This window comes from Oncorhynchus kisutch, linkage group LG11 (genome assembly GCF_002021735.2).
Source record: "Oncorhynchus kisutch isolate 150728-3 linkage group LG11, Okis_V2, whole genome shotgun sequence".
Lineage (NCBI taxonomy): Eukaryota > Metazoa > Chordata > Actinopteri > Salmoniformes > Salmonidae > Oncorhynchus > Oncorhynchus kisutch.
The window spans coordinates 29,373,861-29,395,834 of NC_034184.2; the positions used below are offsets into that span (position 1 = coordinate 29,373,861).

At 41.8% G+C, this 21,974-nt stretch overlaps 1 protein-coding gene across 1 annotated transcript in view; it reads left to right on the forward strand.

Moving 5' to 3' along the window:
* The first annotated feature begins 8,296 nt into the window (after window positions 1-8,296).
* Window positions 8,297-21,974, forward strand: part of LOC109899776 (spectrin beta chain, non-erythrocytic 1) — a 121,523-nt gene continuing 107,845 nt past the window's right edge. The window contains exon 1 of the mRNA XM_020495297.2: window positions 8,297-8,440. The gene's annotated coding sequence lies outside the window, so the exon portion shown is untranslated. The remainder of the gene's footprint in view (window positions 8,441-21,974) is intronic.

The following is a 21,974-nucleotide window of genomic DNA, read 5'->3' on the forward strand; positions in this document are numbered from 1 at the left end:
ATGTGAATAGGACATGCACCACTAGAGAACCACTCATTTAGGCCCCAATCCGCTACAGTTACATAACCTATACAATCCCCCATTCAACGCAGTCTTCAGCCTTTGTCTGTGTGGTGTGGTATTTATCCCAGTCCTGGCGTTTCCATGACAATGAGTCAGCGGTGTGGCATTGAATCACAGGCTGTGTATTGTAACTGTACGTTAATAGCCACCAGTGGTGCTCCTACATGGAAACAGTACAGGGGCAACTCTCCTCTCTGGAAAAAGCTATCCATCACTAATGGGGAGAAAAGGGCACATTGCTGCTTGTGTCGTGGCTACAGTGTAGGAGTACACACTTCCCATCCACACACACACACACACACACACACACACAAACACACACACACACACACACTAAATACACACTAAATAGGACTGTGAACATACCCGCTCTCACATACAGTACGTACAACAACAAAAAAGCCCACACATCCTCCTACTCACATACTATAAAATGTGACAAAACACTATTATATAAGAAGAGCTATACAAGGAACAAGGGGACAGTCTTTAGCCCATCAGGTAGGAGATCAACTTGTTGCATATGTTAATAGTAACAACCCTATATCCCCTCACCATCGAGTAACCCTCTGTAGTTCCGTCGTGTCTGACTGTGTGCATTGTTCAGTGTTTGGCTTTCATGCTTATTAGTCTCCCACAGTCTGCGCCATCACTGACACAAAGCCATGCTGCCTGAGGGCCAGTATTTCATTACCAGTCATTCTGTCAAAGGTCCTCACTGAAAGCCCCCCATCTGATTGCATCAACATAGAACCAGCTCAAACAGAACCAGTAATTATGTTATATTCAGCCAAATATTTAATTATATTGTAAGTAAATGTATCGACCATCATCTTGTCTCTATTTTGGAGTAATGCAGTGATATTCCACTGTCATGCCATCAAATGCCCACTGGCTTGAAGCCAAGCGCAGGCGGATGGAGGCAGAGAGAGAAAAGAGGAGAGGAGTGATCAGAGTGGAGCAACACCGTGCACCCAGACCACCCACTCTCTTCACTCAGCGCTGCGCCACGTCTGAAATCAGGCGTAGAATATCTGCCCCCTCGACCTCTTCTCTCTGCTCTTCTCTTCTCTCTTCCTCTTCTTTCTCCTCCTCCACTTTACACACAGGCCACTTCCACGGCAACCAACAGAGCCAACTCGCACCAGTGGCCATGGTAACCAAACCATGTGGAAGGGTTTCAGAGAAACTAGAAGTGCCGAGGCCTTTTCCATCCTGTCTCTCTATCTCCTAGCACTCCATACAAAAGGGCTTCGCAATCAGCTGCTACATAATAAAGGAGCTAGGATCTGATGAGTATCTCACAAAGAATGATATTGGTCATATTGTTGTGTGGGTAAACTCAATGGCAGACTCTTAATTGGAAAACTGTGCTATATTTTTTAAGTGGTAGAAGAAATCAAACCAAAGCAAATGCTATTTGTCACGTGTCGTATACAACAGGTGCAGACCTTACCGTGAAATGCTTACTTACCAGCCTTTAACCAACAATGCAGTTTTAAGAAAATATGGGCGAAGAAAATATTTACTCATTAAACTAAAGTTTTAAAAAGTAACACAATAAAATAACAATAATGAGGCTATATCCAGGGGGAACCGGTACCGAGTCAATATGCGGGGTTACAGGTTAGCCAAGGTAATTGAGGTAATATGTACAAGTAGGTAAGTGACTATGCATAGATAATAAACAGAGAGTAGCAGAAGTGTCAGCAGGGGTGTCACTGCAAATAGTCTGGGTAGTTATTTGTTTAATTGTTCAGCAGTCTTATGGCTTGTGTGTAGAACCTGTTAAGGAGACTTTTGGACCTAGACTTGGCGCTCTGATACCGGACCAGGTTAATTCATTAGTAATGTGGACACCAAGGAACTTGAAGCTCTCGACCAGCTCCACTACTGCCCTGTCGTTGTGAATGCGGGCGTGTTCGGCCCTCCTTTTCCTGTAGTCAACGATCAGCTCCTTTGTCTTGCTCACGTTGAGGGAGAGGTTGCTATCCTGGCACCACATGACCAGGTCTCTGACCTCCTCCCAATAGGCTGTCTCATCGTTGTCGATGATCAGGCCTACCACCGTTTTGTCATCAGAAAACTTAATGATGGTGTTGGAGTTGTGCTTGGCCACGCAGTCGTGGGTGAACAGGGAGGACAGGGAGGACAGGAAGGGACAAAGCACGTGAAAGCAGGGCATCACTTAGTGGTGTCAAAACATTGAGAAAGTTCCCCCTCACTCTGTACTGTTTGCACACTGCTCTGATTCATTGCTTATGGAATGAGTCTGATTTATGCCAGACTTTCCAACCAAATCCCATTATTTCACTGCTTTGGCTGACAGAAGCTCAACATGACCACAAAAACACAGTCTTTTCTCCCTCTCTATGGGTCCTTCATTACCAGTGACCAAACATTCTCAGTGCCTCCACAGTAAGCTCTAAATGACACAAATTATTATCCATCCATACCATCTATGTTTTTACCTTTCTCTCTATATTACCATACATCGGGGGCGGACATCGTCAACACATCACTTCACCTGTCGTTAAGAGTGTGCTGAGAGGAAACGGTTGCTAGGCAACTTACAAAAGTTCCCGGCTAAGGCCAACTTTCTTGTAACAACAGTTCACAGTGATTTCATTGTGGGGGCGGTATTAGTAAAGCTGAGAATATATATTGTCACCTTGCTTGAGCTATCATTTGAATATACAGTATTTTTCTTCATCTAAGTCTATTGTGCAAAAACAAAGCTGGGAGCAATTACTGAACATTTTCTGTGCTGTAAACTATGTGGAAAATGGAGTAGTCCTTTGTTCTCTCTCAAGTCTGACCTAAGGGAAAGTAATTTTCTTGTAATGTGGTTCAGACTAGAGAAAAGCATAACCAGCCCTGTGTTAGGTTGGTTTGATCGATTGCTTTGACATGGGTGATGTTTAATTCCTATTCACTCCGATTTGCTGTTGGACAGAAGACGGACCTCTGGCCTTCTCACAGTCTCTCGTTTCATAACAAACATGGCAGTGCCTATTCACTATGGTGTCTGGTGTCTGAATGGAAATACTCTATGTCATCATGAACGCTGCTGTCTCCTTAAGCTGACCAGATCCAATTCAGCCAGAGAGAATTATAGGACCCCCTCAAGGTCATCCAGAAAAGTTATCTTGAGAAGTAAGTTGACATGGTTCCAACTACATACTGTAAGAGGAACAGTGGTAGTCTCTTCAAATATGATATCTATCTACAGAGCATTCGGAAAGTATTCAGACCCCTTGACTTTTTCCACATTTTGTTACGTTACAGCCTTATCCTAAAATATTTTCCTTATCAATCTACACACAATACCACATAATGACAAAGCAAAAACGTTTTGGGGTGCAAATGTAAACGTTTAGAACTGAAATACCTTATTGACATAAGTACTCAGACCCTTTGCTATGAGACTCGAAATTGAGCTCAAGTGCATCCTGTTTCCATTGATCATCCTTGAGATGTTTCTACAACTTCATTGGAGTCCACCTGTGGTAAATTCAACTGATTGGACATGATTTTGAAAGGCACACACCTGTCTATATAAGGTCCCACAATTGACAGTGCATGTCAGAGCCATGAGGTCAAAGTAACTGTCCGGAGAGCTCCGAGACAGGATTGTGTCGGGGCACAGATCTGGGAAAGAACACAGTGGCCTCCATCATTCTTAAATGGAAGAAGTTTGGAACCACCAAGACTCTTCCTAGAGCTGGCCGCCAGACCAGACTGAGCAATCGGGGGAGAAGGGCCTTGGTCATGGAAGAGACCAAGAAACCGATGGTTACTCTGACAGAGCTCCAGAGTTCCTCTGTGGAGATGGGAGAACCTTCCAGAAGGGCAACCATCTCTGCAGCACTTCACCAATCAGGCCTTATGGTAGAGTGGCCAGACGGAAGCCACTCCTCAGTAAAAGGCACATGACCGCCCCCTTGGAGTTTGCCAAAAGGCACTTAAAAGGACTCTCAGACCATGAGAAGCAAGCTTCTCTGGTCTGATGAAACCTAGATTGAACTCTTTGGCCTGAATGCCAAGTGTCACATCTGGAGGAAACCTGGCACCATCCCTACGGTGAAGCATGGTGGTGGAAGCAGGGACTGGGAGACTAGTCAGGATCGAGAGAAAGATGAATGGAGCAAAGTACAGAGATATCCTTGATGAAAACCTGGGACGAAGGTTCACCTTCGAACAGGACAATGACCCTAAGCACACAGCCAAGACAACGCATGAGTGGCTTCAGGACAAGTCTCTGAATGACCTTGAGTAGCCCAGCCAGACCCCGGACTTGAACCCGATCTAACATCTCTGGAGAGACCTGAAAATAGCGGTGCAGCAACGCTCCCCATCCAACCCAAAGAGCTTGAGAGGATCTGCAGGCAAGAATGGGAGAAACTCCCCAAATACAGGTGTGCCAAGCTTTTAGCGTCATACCCAAGAAGATTCGAGGCTGTAATCGCTGCCAAAGGTGCTTCAACAACGTACTGAGTAAAGAGTCTGAATACTTATGTAAATGTGATATTTCAGTCATTATGGGGTATTGTGTGTAGATTGATGAGGGGAAAAAACGTTAATACATTTTAGAATAAGCCTGTAACGTAACAAAATGTGGAAAAAGTCAAGGGGTCTGAATACTTTCCGAATGCACTGTATAAAAAAAGTGTCAAAAAATTGAAAACTCAAGGAGACAAATTTCTAAATATGTTCATTATCCTAATTGTATTAACCAAGTGGTAAGGTATAGCAACAACAACAAATCCGTGGTCCTCAAATGGACTTAAGCATGGACTTGTCTGGTAGCAATTACTGCATTGTTTTGTGATCCAGCTGTGAGGCCATAGGACTGGGATTACTCATACTTCCACAGTGAGCGCAACATCCACCATAGAGCAACAATGTCTGTCTGAGTGTTGCTGTCACTGACTCCACAGCAGGAGGGACGAATTTCTGCCTGCTGGACAGTTCCAGGACTGCAGCCAAGATGGCTTTTCCTGGTAAACACATTGTCATGACAACCATACTTCGATCTAGCACAGAGATGAGTTACAAATGTTACCTTTCCTTCTGTATTTATTGAAAGCATAGTAGGCCTACTGTAAATTATGTGAGAATACTTTACATACATAATGAGCATGACAATGTCTGAATAAGTTACTGCAGAGAAGGGAAAGCACGTTAACAGACTACATATAATTCACTCCATGTAAAGAGGTTGGACCCTGTCCACTCAGACCCTTCAGCATGCACATGCATGCACACGCCCCATGTGAGGAAACGGGATGTCCTGACCCAAGCTTGTCTCACTTTCTCAACTCCAGATGTTGGAAGCAGTGGATGCTCATCAGAACCAGAGATGTGAGAAAATGGTGAGCCAGAAAATGAGAAAATGGTGAGCCAGAAAATGAGAAAATGGTGTGTTCAATCAGATGGTTCTGAACCTCTGTCCAGAGCTATACCCCATACGGAGCATTAACAGACATATAACTCTCCTGCTGTAATACCTCCAGTTGACACCAGGCCCATGGCCCTGCGTGTCACAGTACCACTGACTCTGCAGCAGCTGGGCTACACACACTGTACTCCTCTAGTGGACTCATTTGTTGAGTTGTTATACTTTTGTATGACTATTTTTTAAACAGTTTTCTATATACAGTATTTGTGATATACAAAACACATATGGTGGGAATCTTGAAAGCAGATTTATTGGTCACATTCACGTGTTTAGCAGATGTTATTGCGGGTGTAGTGAAATGCTTGTGCTTCTAGCTCCGACAGTGTAGTAATATCTAACAAGTAATATCTAACAGTTTCACAACATATACCCAAAATACATGTACAGTACATCTAATTAAGGAATGGATTAAGAATATATATATATATATATATATACAGAGCTGTATTGGACTAAGATACAGTGGCATAGTATAGAGTACGATATATACATATGAGATGGGTGATGCAATATACACACAATTAAAGTGACTAAGATACCGTAGAATAGTATATAGTACAATTTACACATATGAGTTGAGTAATGCAAGATACGGAGACATTATTCAAGTGGCTAGTGTTTCATTTCCTTAAACAGATTCTGTGACACAGTCCATTACTTTACAATACCTGTACCTCATTTACATGTTTAGGATTTCAGTGTTCTCTCTATAACCATTTAATGCATTTAAAATGATGGCTAAACATTCTCTCATATTTTTTAATGTCTCTCTATTTTGATGGAAAATAAACAAGAAAGCTAATTCCTAGAGACATAATTGGATTTGTTTTTTGGAAATCTTTCTTCTGGGCTGCCTGTATTTCCTTTTGGGGTTTTCTATAACACGCCGTTTTTCAAATCTGTCTTTAAAACATCATCTACATCTGAATGTATCATTAAACCACGGAATCTTTGAAGAATTTCCACAATGTATTTCCAATGTGTAGGCCCTTTAGGTTCCATGAGTCCACTCTGGTGACTCTTTAGTACTCACACAATTTTCTTTGGCTTGAGCTTTTACCAGTCCTGATTTAATTTAGTTTAATAATTCTCAGCTGGTATAAATGTATGTAACATGATACATTTAATTAACCCTTCCCTTTAAAAATGTCAATTTCACCCGCAACTGAGTTTTTAATCACTAAAATACTATTTAACAAAAACAAATCCACCATGACCCTTCCTCTAGTCCTCCAGGTATGGGTAATAACCTTGTAAAACGACAAAACAACAACAACAAAAACACTACTCTGTACTTGACCTGTAGTTGACTTGTATTTGACATGCAATTTGTCCTTTGACCTTGACCTTATTGCTAGAGACTAATGGTTTTCTGTGCAGTAAAGGTCTCACCACGATGATCACAAGGATATAAGTATGTTATCCATGGGATGTTCAGAGGCCGAGGGACAGATCTGAAGTTTGGCTAAACTTTTGCTAAAAATGTCATTTCATTAAATGTCATCCTTTGATTGATTTACGACTTTGGTAATCAAACAACAGTTGGGTCTAAAAACGAAGGGGGAAAAGGCATATGAAAGAGGTCATTCCCGGCACAGGAGGTTGGTGGCACATAATTGGGGAGGACGGGCTCATAGTAATGGCTGGAGCGGAATATGTGTTCCCCCAGCATCTTCCTGTGATTCCCAGCTACTGGAAAATACATTTTGGGAGGTTAAAACCATATATTTGTGATCTTGGTGTACTTACTGTACTTCCTATATGGGTCAAATTGACCAGTGGTCAATACTTTAATGTACTACTTAAGTCGTTTTTGGGGGTATCTGTACATTACTATTTATATTTTTGACAACTTTTACTTTTACTTCACTACACTCTTATAAAAAAGGGTTCCAAACGGGTTCTTCGGCTGTCCCCATAGGCAAACCCTTTTTGGTTCCAGGTAGAACCCTTTTTGGTTCCATGTAGAAAGGGCTCTACGTAGAATCCAAAAGGGTTATTCAAATGGTTCTCCTAAGGGGACAGCTGAAGAATCCTTCTAGGTTCTAGATAGCACCCTTTTTTCTGAGTGTACTTTTTACTCCATACAATTTCCCTGACAGCCAAAAGTACTGGTTACGTTTTGAATGCTTAGCAGGACAGGAAAATGGTCCAATTCACGCAGTTATCAAGAGAACATCCCTGGTCATCCATACTGCCTCTGATCTGGCAGAATCACTAAATGCTTCTTTTGTAAATGATGTCTGAGTGTTGGAGTGTGCCCCTGGCTATCTGTAGATTACAAAACAAACAATGGTGCCGTTTCGTTTGCTTAATATAAGTGTGAAATGATTTATACTTTTACTTTTGATAGTTAATTATATTTTAGTAATTAAATGTACTTTTGATACATAAGTATATTTAAACCAAATACTTTTAGACTTTTACTCAAGTAGTATTTTACTGGGTGACTTTTAATTGAGTCATTTTCATTTAAGTTACAGTATCATTACTTTTACTCAAATATGACAATTTTCTACTTCATCCACCACTGAAATTGATCCGGAGCATAACTCATGTGGCATCTAGCCTTTTCGAACATAAGGGCAGGGTTGAATTTCAGTGGCAGCATTGCGATATAGACCGCAATAAATCCTACTTTTATTTTCAAACAGGTCAATTAAATACCCTAAATCACGCCTGTGGAGAGATGTTGACGAAGTAGCGCTGCGTAGAACCCACTTGGTGTGTGAATGAGACCTTGCGGGCGAAATCTCCGCCCCTTGTTGAGATTGTGCTGCAGTTGGCAGTGCTGTTGCAGCAAAGGAGGTGGAGAGGATTCTTCCATCAGGATTCTACGTTTTGGTCGTCCAGTCTCTGGCTTCGTGCTGTTTGCAGCCTTCTCCGCGGTGAAGTTCATTGCGAATTTGTTGATTGGTAAGTTTGATTATTTTATTGAGATTTTTTGAGATATTTTATTGGGTTGGTCTTCTTCTCGTTAATCTAAACTATGCGCAGATTAGGTTGCGAATAATTGTTTCATTGTATCTAGCATCAGTTGCAAAAATATGGAAAGGGGACAGATTTTTTTTATATCAACGTTGCTATGGATGCAACCATACGTTGAAGTTGGTTCCTGTTCTTCTATTTACCCCGTAGACGTAGTTTTTCTTGGAACGCTTATCAGATTTCTATTGTATTTGTGCAGCATAGTGTTTTAGAAAAGGCCATTCAGAGCTTCTATGAATCAGTTAGCCACTTCGCAGTCACAGAAGTGCGCCATGTTAATATGGAGGGTTAAGAGTGTATAGATAACGGTATACACACAGGAGCCTACTGCCTTTTGAAGAGACGCAGGCGTAGTCGCCCTGTATGTAGACAGATTGCAACGCTGATTTCAAACCAAACTGAAATTGTGACATTCAAAGCAAAATCATAGAATGTATTATATTAACTGTGCGTAATGATATTGAATTGGCGCCCAGATGTAATTATATCTTGATAACTTGAAACCATTATGGATAAGATATTATAGGCGATAGGTATCTTAATCAGTGTTGTCCGCTACATGTGGCGCGAGGCTACCCTTTGATGTTGTCGAGTTAAAAACATTCAGCGACTTCATGTCATTGGCACAATTTAAATCACACCTGAACTGCTAAAACTACCATTTGGTGGCAAAATCCCCCATTTGCCTCACATCTTCACAGTTTGGTGCCAAACTAGGTTGTATCTATATTGAGCGAAGTGGGCTTTGAGGCCTTTTAATAGGTTACGAACGCCTTGTGATTATGAGACATCCATGGGCTTTGCTCGCCCGAGTTGCACTGACTGTCGTGATGCAGTTCGGTCGTAAATCATTGCTCTGCTGCAGCATCACTATTGGGAGTAAGCGGGCCTCTTGCTATTGAATATTAATATTTACCACACCATTTCACAAACCCGTTATACCCATTTAGAGTATGGGATACTGCTCCATTAAGCCATCCAAGAGGAAACAGTAATGCGCATAGGCTATACGTCAATAGGTCTCGGCTCAGTTGTTAGGACGGCTAGCATCATAGGCCGTTGGCCTACTTGTGAACCCTTGGTGATAGTTTATGGTTCGCTGTGCTCTAGTATGAGTATGACTGTGATTAGAATGATCAAAGAGTGTATCTTCCATTTATCTCTATCTGTCTTTGTCTCCATCTTCTCTTGTTTTCTACATATGAACCAGAGCAGTATGTGTTGCAACAGTATTTAGTGCAGACACTGGGTAACGCAGTTTCTTTGGACTTCGGAACCCCTGCCAAAAATATTTAATAAAATTGAATGCATCAGCCCGACAGCCACCCAAAGTATGGACTACTGATCACTGTCCATGGTGCTGAAATTGCGACATGTCTATGCGACTGCCGATCAAATCGATGATGGGCTTTCTGTGGTGCCAGGGCGTGTACCCTATAGCTTTGCTTTAGCTAATGGCTCCATGTTTATTGGTAGGCCTATTGGGTGATTATTTTCTCATGTTAAGCCTAACATTTCACAAAGCTATAGTGCCTCAAGGCTGCGTTTTAGACTGCTGTCTGGTGGCAATAATGTAATTACTTGTTCATAATTAAACCTGGAAATTCAAACATTGCAGATTGTGAAATGTATTTCTGAAAACAAAAAAGCATACAAAAGCATACTAATTAGCATACTAATTAGTACTGATTAGCATACTAATCAGCAACCAATAGATGTAAAAAAAAATATATACAACTGTCCTGTATAGCCTACCTAAACCTGCATTACATAAGTCGTCCTTGCATGCTCTCCCAGCTTGGATAGAAAGTTGTTGTGCATAAAAACAGTTTATTATTAAAATTAAAAAAATAAAACACTAGCTTACTAGGGATTGTTTCATTATGCAGTGTAACCTACTATCTATAGTGCCTTCAGAAAGTATTCACACCCCTTGACTTTTTCCATATTTTGTTGTGTTTTGTTGTGTTGTGCCGGAATTTAAAATTCATTACATTTAGATATTTGTCACTGACCTACACACAATACCCCATAATGTCAAAGTTGAAATGTTAAAAAATATATATTTTACAAATAAATAAAAAATGAAAAGCTGAAATGACTTGAGTCAATAAGTATTCAACCCCTTTGTTATGGCAAGTTCATGAGTAAGCATTTGCTTAACAAGTTATACGTCATACATTGTATTTAACATGATTTTTGAATGACTACCCCATCTCTGTACCCCACACATTCAATTATCTGGTCCCTCAGTCGAGCAGTGAATTCCAAACATATATTCAACCACAAAGACCAGGGAGGTTTTCCAATGCCTTGTATAGAAGGGCACCTATTGGTAGATGGGTACAAAAAAAGCATTAAATACACTTTGGATGATGTATCAATACGCCCAGTCACTACAAAGATACATGCATCCTTCCTAACTCAGTTGCCAGAGAGGAAAGAAACCGCTCAGGGATTTCACCATGAAGCCAATGGTGACTTTAAAACAGTTACAGAGTTGAATGGCTGTGTTAGGAGGAAACTGAGGATGGATCAACAACATTTTTGGTCCCATGTTTCATCAGCTGAAATAAAAGATCCCAGACATTTTCCATACACATAAAAAGCTTATTTCTCTCAAATGTTGTACACAAATTTGTTTACATCCCTGTTAGTGAGCAGTTCTCCTTTGCCAAGATAATCCACCCACCTTACAGATGTGGCATTTCAAGAAGCTGATTAAACAACATAATAATTACACAGGTGCACCTTGTGCTGGGGACAAAAAAGGCCACTCTAAAATGTGCAGTTTTGTCACACAACTCAAAGGCACTGATGTCTCAAGTTTTGAGGTTAACTTGCAATTGGCTTGCTGACTGCACGATTGTCCACTAGAGCTGTTGCCAGATAATTTCATGTGAAATTCTCTACCATAATCCATGTCCAAAGTTGTTTTAGAGAATTTGACAGTATGTCCAACTGGCCTCACAACCGCAAAGCACGTGTATGGCGTTATGTGAGCGAGCGGTTTTGTGGTTTGCTCAGTTCAACTTTGTGAACTGAGTGCCCCATGGTGGCAGTGGGGTTATGGCATGGGCAGGCATGAGCTTCGGACAGTGAACACAATTGCATTTTATCAATGGCAATTTGAATGCACAGAGACACCATGATGAGATCTTGAGTCCCATTGTCGTGCTATTCATCTGCCGTCATATTTCAGCATGATAATACACGGCTCCATGTTGCAAGAATCTGTACACAATTCCCGGAGGCTGAAAATGTCTGCATACTCACCAGACATGTAACCCATTGAGCATGTTTTGGATGCTCTAGATCAACATGTATGACAGCGTGTTCCAGTTCCCGCCAATATCCAGCAACACTCGCACAGCTATTGAAGAGGAGTGGATGAACAGTTGAACATCTCTGGAGAGACCTGCAAATAGCTGTGCAGCAACACTCCCCATCCAATCTGACAGAGCTTGAGAGGATCTGCAGAGAGGAATGGGAGAAATTCCCCAAATACAGGTTTGCCAGGCTTGTAGCGTCATACCCAAGAAGACTGGGCTGTAATTGCTGCCAATGGTGCTTCAACAAAGTACAGAGGAAAGGGTTTAAAATCTTATGTAAATGCGACATTTCAGTTTTTTTTATATACATTTGCAAAAAATCTCTAAACTTGTTTTTGCTTTGTCATTATGCGGTATTGTGTGTTGATTGATGAGGAAAAAAACGACTTGATCTATTTTAGAATAAGGCTGTAATGTAACAAAATGTGGAAAAAGTCAAGGGGTCTGAATACTTTCCGAATGCACTGTACTAGAGTTCGACCGATTAATCGGAATGGCTGATTAATTAGGGCCGATTTCAAGTTTTCATAACAATCGGAAATCTGTATTTTTGGATGCCGATTTAGCCGATTTTTTATTTAAAAAAATAAAATATATATTTTTTACACCTTTATTTAACTAGGCAAGTCAGTTAAGAGCACATTCTTATTTTCAATGACGGCCTAGGAACGGTGGGTTAACTGCCTTGTTCAGGGGCAGAACGACTGATTTTTACCTTGTCAGCTCGGGGATTCAATCTTGCAACCTTACAGTTAACTAGTCCAACGCTCTAACCACCTGCCTCTCATTGCACTCCATGAGGAACCTGCCTGTTACGCGAATGCAGTAAGCCAAGGTAAGTTGCTGGCTAGCATTAAACTTATCTTATAAAAAACAATCAATCAATCATAATCACTAGTTATAACTACACATGGTTGATGATATTACTAGTTTATCTAGCGTGTCCTGCGTTGCATATAATCGATGCGGTGCGCATTTGTGAGAAAGGACTGTCGTTGCTCCAACGTGTACCTAACCATAAACATCAATGCCTTTCTTAAAATCAATACACAAGTATATATTTTTAAACCTGCATATTTAGCTAACAGAAATCCAGGTGAGCAGGCAATATTAACCAGATGAAATTGTGTAACATCTCTTGCGTTCATTGCATGCAGAGTCAGGGTATATGCAACAGTTTGGGCAGTCTGGCTCGTTGCGAACTAATTTGCTAGAATTTTACGTAATTATGACATAACATTGATGGTTGTGCAATGTAACAGGAATATTTAGACTTATGGATGCCCACCCGTTAGATAAAATATGGAACGGTTCCGTATTTCACTGAAAGAATAAAACGTCTTGTTTTCGAGATGATAGTTTCCGGATTCAACCATATTAATGACCTACGGCTCGTATTTCTGTGTGTTATTATGTTATAACTAAGCCTATGATTTGATAGAGCAGTCTGACTGAGCGGTGGTAGGCACCAGCAGGCTCATAAGCATTCATTCAAACAGCACTTTTGTGCATTTGCCAGCAGCTCTTCGCAATGCTTAATTGCGCTGTTTATGACTTCAAGCCTGTCAACTCCCGAGATTAGGCTGGTGTAACCGATGTGAAATGGCTAGCTAGTTAGTGGGGTGCGCGCTAATAGCGTTTCAAACGTCACTCACTCTGAGACTTGGAGTGATTGTTCCTCTTGCTCTGCAAGGGCCGCGGCTTTTGTGGAGCGATGGGTAACGCTGCTTCGAGGGTGGCTGTTGTCGATGTGTTCCTGGTTCGAGCCCAGGTAGGGGCGAGGAGAGGGATGGAAGCTATACTGTTACACTGGCAATACTAAAGTGCCTTTAAGAACATCCAGTAGTCAAAGGTATATGAAATACAAATCGTATAGAGAGAAATAGTCCTATAATTCCTATAATAACTACAACCTAAAACATCTTACCTGGGAATATTGAAGACTCATGTTAAAAGAAACCACCAACTTTCATATATTCTCATGTTCTGAGCAAGGAACTTAGACTTTAGCTTTCTTACATGGCACATATTGCACTTTTACTTTCTTCTCCAACACTTTGTTTTTGCATTATTTAAACCAAATTGAACATGTTTCATTATTTATTTGAGGCAAAATTTATTTTATTGATGTATTATATTAAGTTAAAATAAGTGTTCATTCAGTATTGTTGTAATTGTCATTATTACAAATAAATCAAATAAAAAAATTAGCAGATTAATCGGTATCGGCTTTTTATCGGTCCTCCACATGGTGGTACATCTCCACATATCTCCTTTAATAAAGTCAATCCAACACAGAATTTCCCTGTGAGTGGGTTTGGTTTCCTCATTAGTGGGTTTGGACTGACTTGTATAGCCTCACTCTATCCTCTCCATCTATGGGACCCCTGGTCAGCTGTGCTGTGCAGCCCAGGCTGAGTGCTCTCCTCTGGTTGAGAATGGCTGTGGAGACTGGCATGACCTTGCCTTGTGGGATCCTCTCTGGCTCTCTATCCACAATTCTGTAAGTGGGTTCGAGCCCCATCGGGGAGGGGAAAGGAGGCATGTGCTGGAAAGCTGCCAGCAGATAAGAAATGGCATAGTGCGACAGAGAACTAGTGCGTTTGCCCAACAGCACAGCCTGGCTAAATATAGACCACTCTGTTTTAGCCGGGAAGGTTTTCAGCATCGCCTCCACATTTTCTCTTTTTTTTCTGCCCTTTTAGTTAATTCGATGGAGACTCTCGCCTCTTGTGGACTTGTCTGTATAAATGGAGAGATCGAAATTAATGGTTGAAAGCGTTCTCAATGTTCTCAATGGTCTTTTCCTCTGTACCTTTTACCTCCCTTTCTTCTCCGGTCCTTTACATCAGGCTCTTTGGCATCCATTTCAGCAGTTTAATTCCCAGGCCGCCACCACCTTTTTTATCACACAAGAGAGGACATTTTCCTCTTTATTTCCACTGTGCCAGACCCAGAACCTAAGTGAGGCATGTAAAACATGTCCAGTGCTGATCTTGCTTTGCTTCAAGTTCTAATCACAGAGAGTTATGAGAGGTCCAGGGATGACCTCAGCTTGGGTCAGTCTGTGTTCTCTGACTTTACTACAGCTGTGCCCTCGGTGTCATCTATTCTAAACAATCTGTTGGACGATTATTCATTATCACTGTTACGGTTGAAGTGTGTGTGTGTGTGTGAGTGCGTGTGTGCGTGCGTGCGTGCGTGTGTGTGTGTGTGTGTGATTTATGGGTTGTATGGAATCAGAAGGGAGTTGAATGAAGATAATGGTGTTGCTGTGGGCATTCTGGAATATGGTGGGCAATGTTAGTGTGAAGAGAGGCCTGGGATGTGGAATGTGTGATGTTTGACAGGATGCCGGTGGCTGGACAGGAGCTTGGTGCTGGGCCAAATTTGTCTCTACTGCTCAATTAAAAACAGCTACTATTTTTCAATGGGTTTGGGTCTGAATGTAAAACATCTCAGTCATGTGTATTCACTTATGGACCCAGGAAGTTTGTGTGAATACATTTTGTGTGCACACCCAAGGGCCCATGCATGGCCCTAGGCCTAGGATTCAATCCGTCGCCGACGTTCCGCGTCTTGTAGCCAGATTGACATTTAAAGGCAATGTTCCTGTGTTAGCAGAGACTGCATTCACGGCAAAAACACTGCATATGTTGGCTCAATAAAAAATTACCTTTTAAATTTCAAGCGCGCTACAACACTGAACTTTGGCGATACGGATTGAATTCAGCCCTTGTATTAAGAAGCCAAGTGGAATACAGCATCATTCTGTTGAATCTTACAGCAAGGAGGAGGAACTGCGCTGCTTGAGAGACAGAGGGCAAGGCTTGGTGTGTCTGGCCAGAGGAGAGAAGCGACAGAGGAAACTATATAAACAGACGGCTGAGTGGCGTTTCAAAATAATGCATGCCATATCGATATTGCACATGTCAATGCTGCGATTTTTATATGAATTTGATTAAACACTCACTCTGGGATCTTAAGCACAAAAAATTCATAACATATTGCACAAATTCGATTTGTAACATATCACACGAAATGGATGAAGTAGTACACAAAACAATGGGTAGCTGTTTTGGCTCATGAGCCCCACTTTCAAAACTACTGGCAGAAATTATACAAACGTTTGAGAATGCATCTTTAATTGGGAAGCCCTATTTGTTGTGAATGTTTTGCGTTAACCTTCAGGCTTTTGCCTTTTGCTGATGGGGAACGATTTGCTTAGAGGGGGAGAGAGAGAGAGATGCGACATGACCTTCACTGGGATTACTTTAATTAGATTTTCATGTGGCCAAAGGCGTGTCTGTTACATACAACATTAGCTGAAACCCTAGAAACTCCCACATGTAGCAGCTCTGGGATAATAGTATAGAGTGGGAGTAAAACGCTAGCCAAGGAGACATACACTCTTTGTTCATCTGTTCTATCTCTAAAGAATCATTCTGCAAACACCCCCACATAATGTCAACATAAGGAGATGAAAATGAAGCACCAATATACATTTGTTTATTTTTCATTTTTGAGCTCATGAGATGTTTCGACACAGTTACATTTAAACAGAGGCCAAACCCCTCTGCTTTGAATTCAGAGGCTTTGAGAGAGGGTGATATGAAAGAGTTAATGGTAAAGTCAATGTGAAACCCAGTGTTTGCTCAGTACCTCTTTTACAGTGCTAAGAAAAAGTATGTGAACGCTTTGGAATTACCTGGAGTTCTGCATAAATTGGTCATACAATTTGATCTGATCTTCATCTAAGTCACAACAATAGACAAACATAGTGTGCTTAAGCTAATAACACACAAATGACTGTATTTTCTTGTCTATATTGAATACATTATTTAAACATTCACTGTGTAAGTTGGAAAAAGTATGTGAACCCCAAGGCTAATGACTTCTCCAAAAGCTAAATGGAGTCAGGAGTCAGCTAACCTGGAGTCCAATCGATGAGGTGAGATTGGAGATGTTGGTTAGAGCTGCCTTGTCCTGTAAAAAACACTCACAAAATTTGAGTTTGCTATTCACAAGAAGCATTGCCTGATGTGAACCATGCCTTGAACAAAAGAGATCTCAGAAGACCTAAGATTAAGAATTGTTGACTTGCATAAAGCTGGAAAGGGTTACAAAAGAATCTCTAAAAGCCTTAGTGTGCATCAGTCCACAGTAAAACAAATTGTCTATAAATGGAGAAAGTTCAGCACTGTTGCTACTCTCCCTAGGAGTGGCCGTCCTGCAAAAATGACTGCAAGAGCACAGCGTAGAATGCTCAATGAGGTTAAGAAGAATCCTAGAGTGTCAGCTAAAGACTTACAGAAATCTCTGGAACATGCTCAAATCTCTGTTGACGAGTCTATGATACGTAAAACACTAAACAAGAATGGTGTTCATAGGAGGACACCACGGAAGAAGCCACTGCTGTCCCCCAAAAAACATTGCTGAACGTCTGAAGTTTGCAAATTGTACCTGGATGTTCCACAGTGCTGCTGGCAAAATATTCTGTGGACAGATGAAACTACAGTTGAGTTGTTTGGAACGAAAACACAACAATTTGTGTGGAGAAAAAAAGGTACAGCACACCAACATCAAAACCTCATCCCAACTGTAAAGTATGGTGGAGGGAGGATCATGGTTTGAGGCTGCTTTACTGCCTCAAGGCCTGGACAGCTTGCTATCATCAACGGAAAATTCCCAAGTTTATCAAGACATTTTGCAGGAGAATGTTAGGCTATCTGTCCGGCAAATTGAAGCTCAACAGAAGTTGGGTGATGTAACAGGACAATGACCCAAAACACAGAAGTAAATCAACAACAGAATGGCTTCAACAGAAGAAAATATGCCCTCTGGAGTGGCCCAGTCAGAGTCCTGACCTCAACCCTATTGAGATGCTGTGGCATGACCTCAAGAGAGCAGTTCACAATAGACATCCCAAGAATACTGCTGAACTGAAACAGTTTTGTAAAGAAGAATGGTCCAAAATTCCTCCTGACCGTAGTGCAGGTTTGATCCACAACTACAGAAAATATTTGGTTGAGGTTATTGCTGCCAAAGGATGGTCAACCATTCATTAAATCCAAAGATTCACATACTTTTCCCACCCTGCACTGTGAATGTTTACACGGTGTGTTCAATAAAGACATCAAAATGTATAATTGTTTGTGTGTTATTAGTTTAAGCAGACTGTGTTTGTCTTTTGTTGTGACCTAGATGAAGATCGGATCGAATTTTATGACCAATTTATTCAGAAATCCAGGTATTTCCAAAGGGTTCACATACTTTTTCTTGCACTGTAGATAGAGGAGCTTCAGGAGGTTGTTGTGGATATTAGCTGTACAGGCGGAGCCCCAGAATGAATCTACGGAAATTAGCAATTAGACGTCCCCCTGCGATAAGGCGAGGGTCTTAAACTCTGCTGCAGCTGGACTGGGGTTGTTCCTTTCCCTTTTTATCTGCCTTTTCTTCTCCTTTATTCACAGTAACTGTATGTGAATGTCCCTGTCTTGCTGGCTGTTAATGAAGTCATCTTGGGTCAGTTCAACCTTTCGCTACTATCTGTCCCTTGCTGTGGTTTGAAGCATTGTGAGTTAACCTTTGTCTTTCAGGGGTTAGAAAAACTGTTTACTATCAAGGAGTCATGCTGAGATTTGCTCTAATTGACCTGTTCCCCTCAGAGCCTAGCCCCCCTGTAGTGTGTGTGTGTGTGTGTGTGTGTGTGTGTGTGTGTGTGTGTGTGTGTGTGTGTGTGTGTGTGTGTGTGTGTGTGTGTGTGTGTGTGTGTACTTGTGAGCTTTGAAGTTGTGCCAGTCTCACCCTTAGGAGGAGGATCAGGATCAGCCAAGTACTTGTTGGGCCTCGCCATTGTCAATAATATACTGTTATAATGACAAAGCAGCTGATGGCCTCAACACACAAGCTGTCTGGGTCCTGTAAAGCCCTGTCTCCTCTACAGCCTTAGGGCTAGAGGTCCCTGGAACAACTGCATATGTTGACCAGCATAATGGCAGAAGCTTTTCCAAAATAATATTGTACTGTAATATCCTACTACAGTGCTGCATCCAGATACTCCTTCATATGACGTGTTTGTTTGGAGATCTGTGTGCTTGTTTTTCAATGTGCCTGTGTTTGTGGATGATGAGAGTAAAACATTTTTTTTTACTAAGGCTGGGGGCTCTGTGGGATTTGGGGGGTTGGGGGATGAGCTATGCAGAGGGAGTATTGAGGAGATTTTCCCCTGGAGTATTATTTTCCCAAAGATACACTTGGCATGTTGGGAAAAAAGTGGGGGCCACTGGCAAAACCCTCAGAGAGTGTCCTTGTACACATCATTCAGCCACATGGCTCACAGTGGCCACCCAGAATTGATTGCCCAGGAGATAGGGGGGATTGTTTGATTGGCTGACCTGACAATAATGTCACAGCAGGAGATTGACATCAGAGCTGAGAGTAAGGAGAACTAGGACTAGCCGTTTCATGGTCTTGGTTTCCACTGTGATGCTGGATACTGACCACTGGATAACCCAGCTGAGTTCCCGTGCAGCCCTGCTCTAATAACAGAGTGATGTGAGCATGCCCAGAGACTCACGTATATAATCTGAATAGAGTAATATGACATTCCACAATGCACTGGGGGGGTGATGGATGTGATGGATTAATCTGTCCGGAGCTTTGCGTGCCGACGGTTGATTTGCCTAGGGCTTCACTGATGGAAGAAACTGAGGATGCTGGAGTGTGTGCATGCACCTACTCAGTGCTCAGCTATGACCCTCCTAGATTTATGAAGGAGTTACAGCACATACTGTAGGGAGGGTGGAGTTCAGGGGAGTGTTCTTCCTGTTCTCTGTTCTGTACGTAGCTGCGGAAGGTGGTAATGTAATGGGAGACGTGCTGCAGAAAGCCTGTGTAAATCCATTGTGGATATATAACAGATATGGCAGGGGATTGGAGGAATTTCGGAATGTGTTGGGTCCCACTGGTGCTGCCAAAAGTGTACTTTATACCCTGAGCATACCAAACATTAGGACCCCCCCCCCATTTGCCCTCAGAACATCCTTGATTAGTCGGGGAATGGACTCCAATGCTTCCCACAGTTGTGTCAAGTTGGCTGGATGTCCTTTGGGTGATGGACCATTCTTGATCCACATGGAAAACTGTTGAGTGGGAAAAATCCAATTGCAGTTCTTGGCACCTACTACCATACCCCGTTCAAAGACACTTAAATATTTTGTCAGTTGTCTCAAGGATTAATAATCCTTCTATAACCTGTTTCCTCCCCTTCATCTACACTGATTGAAGTGGATTTAACAAGTGACATCAATAAGGGATCATAGCTTCACCTGGATTCACCAGGTCAGTCTGTGTCATGGAAAGAGCAGGTGTTGTTGATGTTTTATATAGTGTATAGTGGCGTCAGGGTAGCCTAGTGGACGTTGGACTAGTAACTGGAAGGTTGCAAGTTCAAACCCCCAAGCTGACAAGGTACAAATCTGTCATTCTACCCCTGAACAGGCAGTTAACCCACTGTTCCTAGGCCATCATTGAAAATAATCATTTGTTCTTAACTGACTTGCCTAGTTAAATAAAGGTAAAACATTTTTTTTAAAGTCCTTATGTACTAAACACCTTCGATCATTTCTGATTTTATAAAGTGACTTATAGTATATTCATCATGATTGTTTTATGGGGAAAAAACGATTTTATTGAGCCCATTTTCCATCTGTTTTATACAATCATTGGAATGCATTACTGTATAAACAAATATGAATAAAATAATCGGTGCCCTGCAGTATTCAGATACCTGCTGACCAGTAACAGCCTAGATTTGAACACAGAAGAAATATATTACTAATAGATGGCTACAAATAACTTGTGTAGAGTCTCAGGGATCTAGTTCCTCCTCCCCTTTCCTTGGCTGTGCACCAATACTGTCCCACCCTGGTCTGAGATGTGAACAACCTGTGCTGTCTGCCGTGCAAATGTCTGAGATAAGCTTCAAAAGCCAAGAAAATGTCATCAAGACAGAGAGAACTGCTAGATAGATGCAGCGTGGGAGTGTTATTAAAACCTGAGGTCTAATCCAAAATATGGTCTCCCAGTGGCCGGTCAAAGTCAGGTGAGGTTAAGCACTGTAGATAAATATTTGTTTTCCCAAAAGGTAGGACGTGTGGTTTATGGAGACAGTGAGTAAGTGTTATGAGTGCTCATAAGAAACCAAAAGATGAAAGGGGAGACACTCTCTCTACCTGTGATTCCACATGTGAACATTTGTCAACCTTGACTTGCAAGCCTGCATGTAGTTAATTGTTGGCTGGGTTGTCCTGCTATATATTGACTTATGTTTCGGATGTCTTGGTGCATCCATATCAGATTTCCTCATTTAGGTGGGGAGGGAGATAAGAGATCTTGAGCTCTGAAAGGTCCTCTTGACCCTATTTGTTTCAAGTGCTTCCTTCCCATCTCAGAGGAATGGAAATTTGCACCCTTCACTTCCTGACTAAAGTGGTGAGAAATTTGAAGAATCCCTTTTCCATGCAAGACAATGAGTGTTATTTCAGTGACTGTAGCATTAATAAGTAGCATTAATAACATTGATAGAATTGCTGACAGTTTGTGGTTTACAAAGAGTTTAGGCAGACTTGTAGCTTCAACACAACATGATTTCTCTCCCCAGATATAGCTCCCAGGAGTCCTTTCCCTTGCTCCTGTCCCAACCGGTCTCTCAGCAAAGCTCCCGTTCAGCGTGGTGCACTGTTCCGCCTCAGTGGAGCCAGATGAAGCAGCCAAGATCCCAAACACAATTCAGATGATCATTAGGAGCTTCCTGTAAACGTGTTTTCACTTTCCACATGAACATTCAGCAGCCCATTATGCAATGCGCTGAGCCCTTCCGTGTGCTATCAGAGACCGGATTTATGTGTGAAGTGTATTTTGCTGAGGAGGGTTCACTGTTTATTTACATTGTGGACGTCCTCTTGCTGTGTGCATGTGGCTAAGCCACAATGTTAAGCTGGGGAAAAAAGAGGATATTCAAAACAAGACCGCCCATCCTAAATCCTCCATTTAAACGTCCCATCACTGGCCCTTACTCCCATTAACCACAAAATGTCCGCCCCACTTTGGGAGTTGTGTATGGCGGG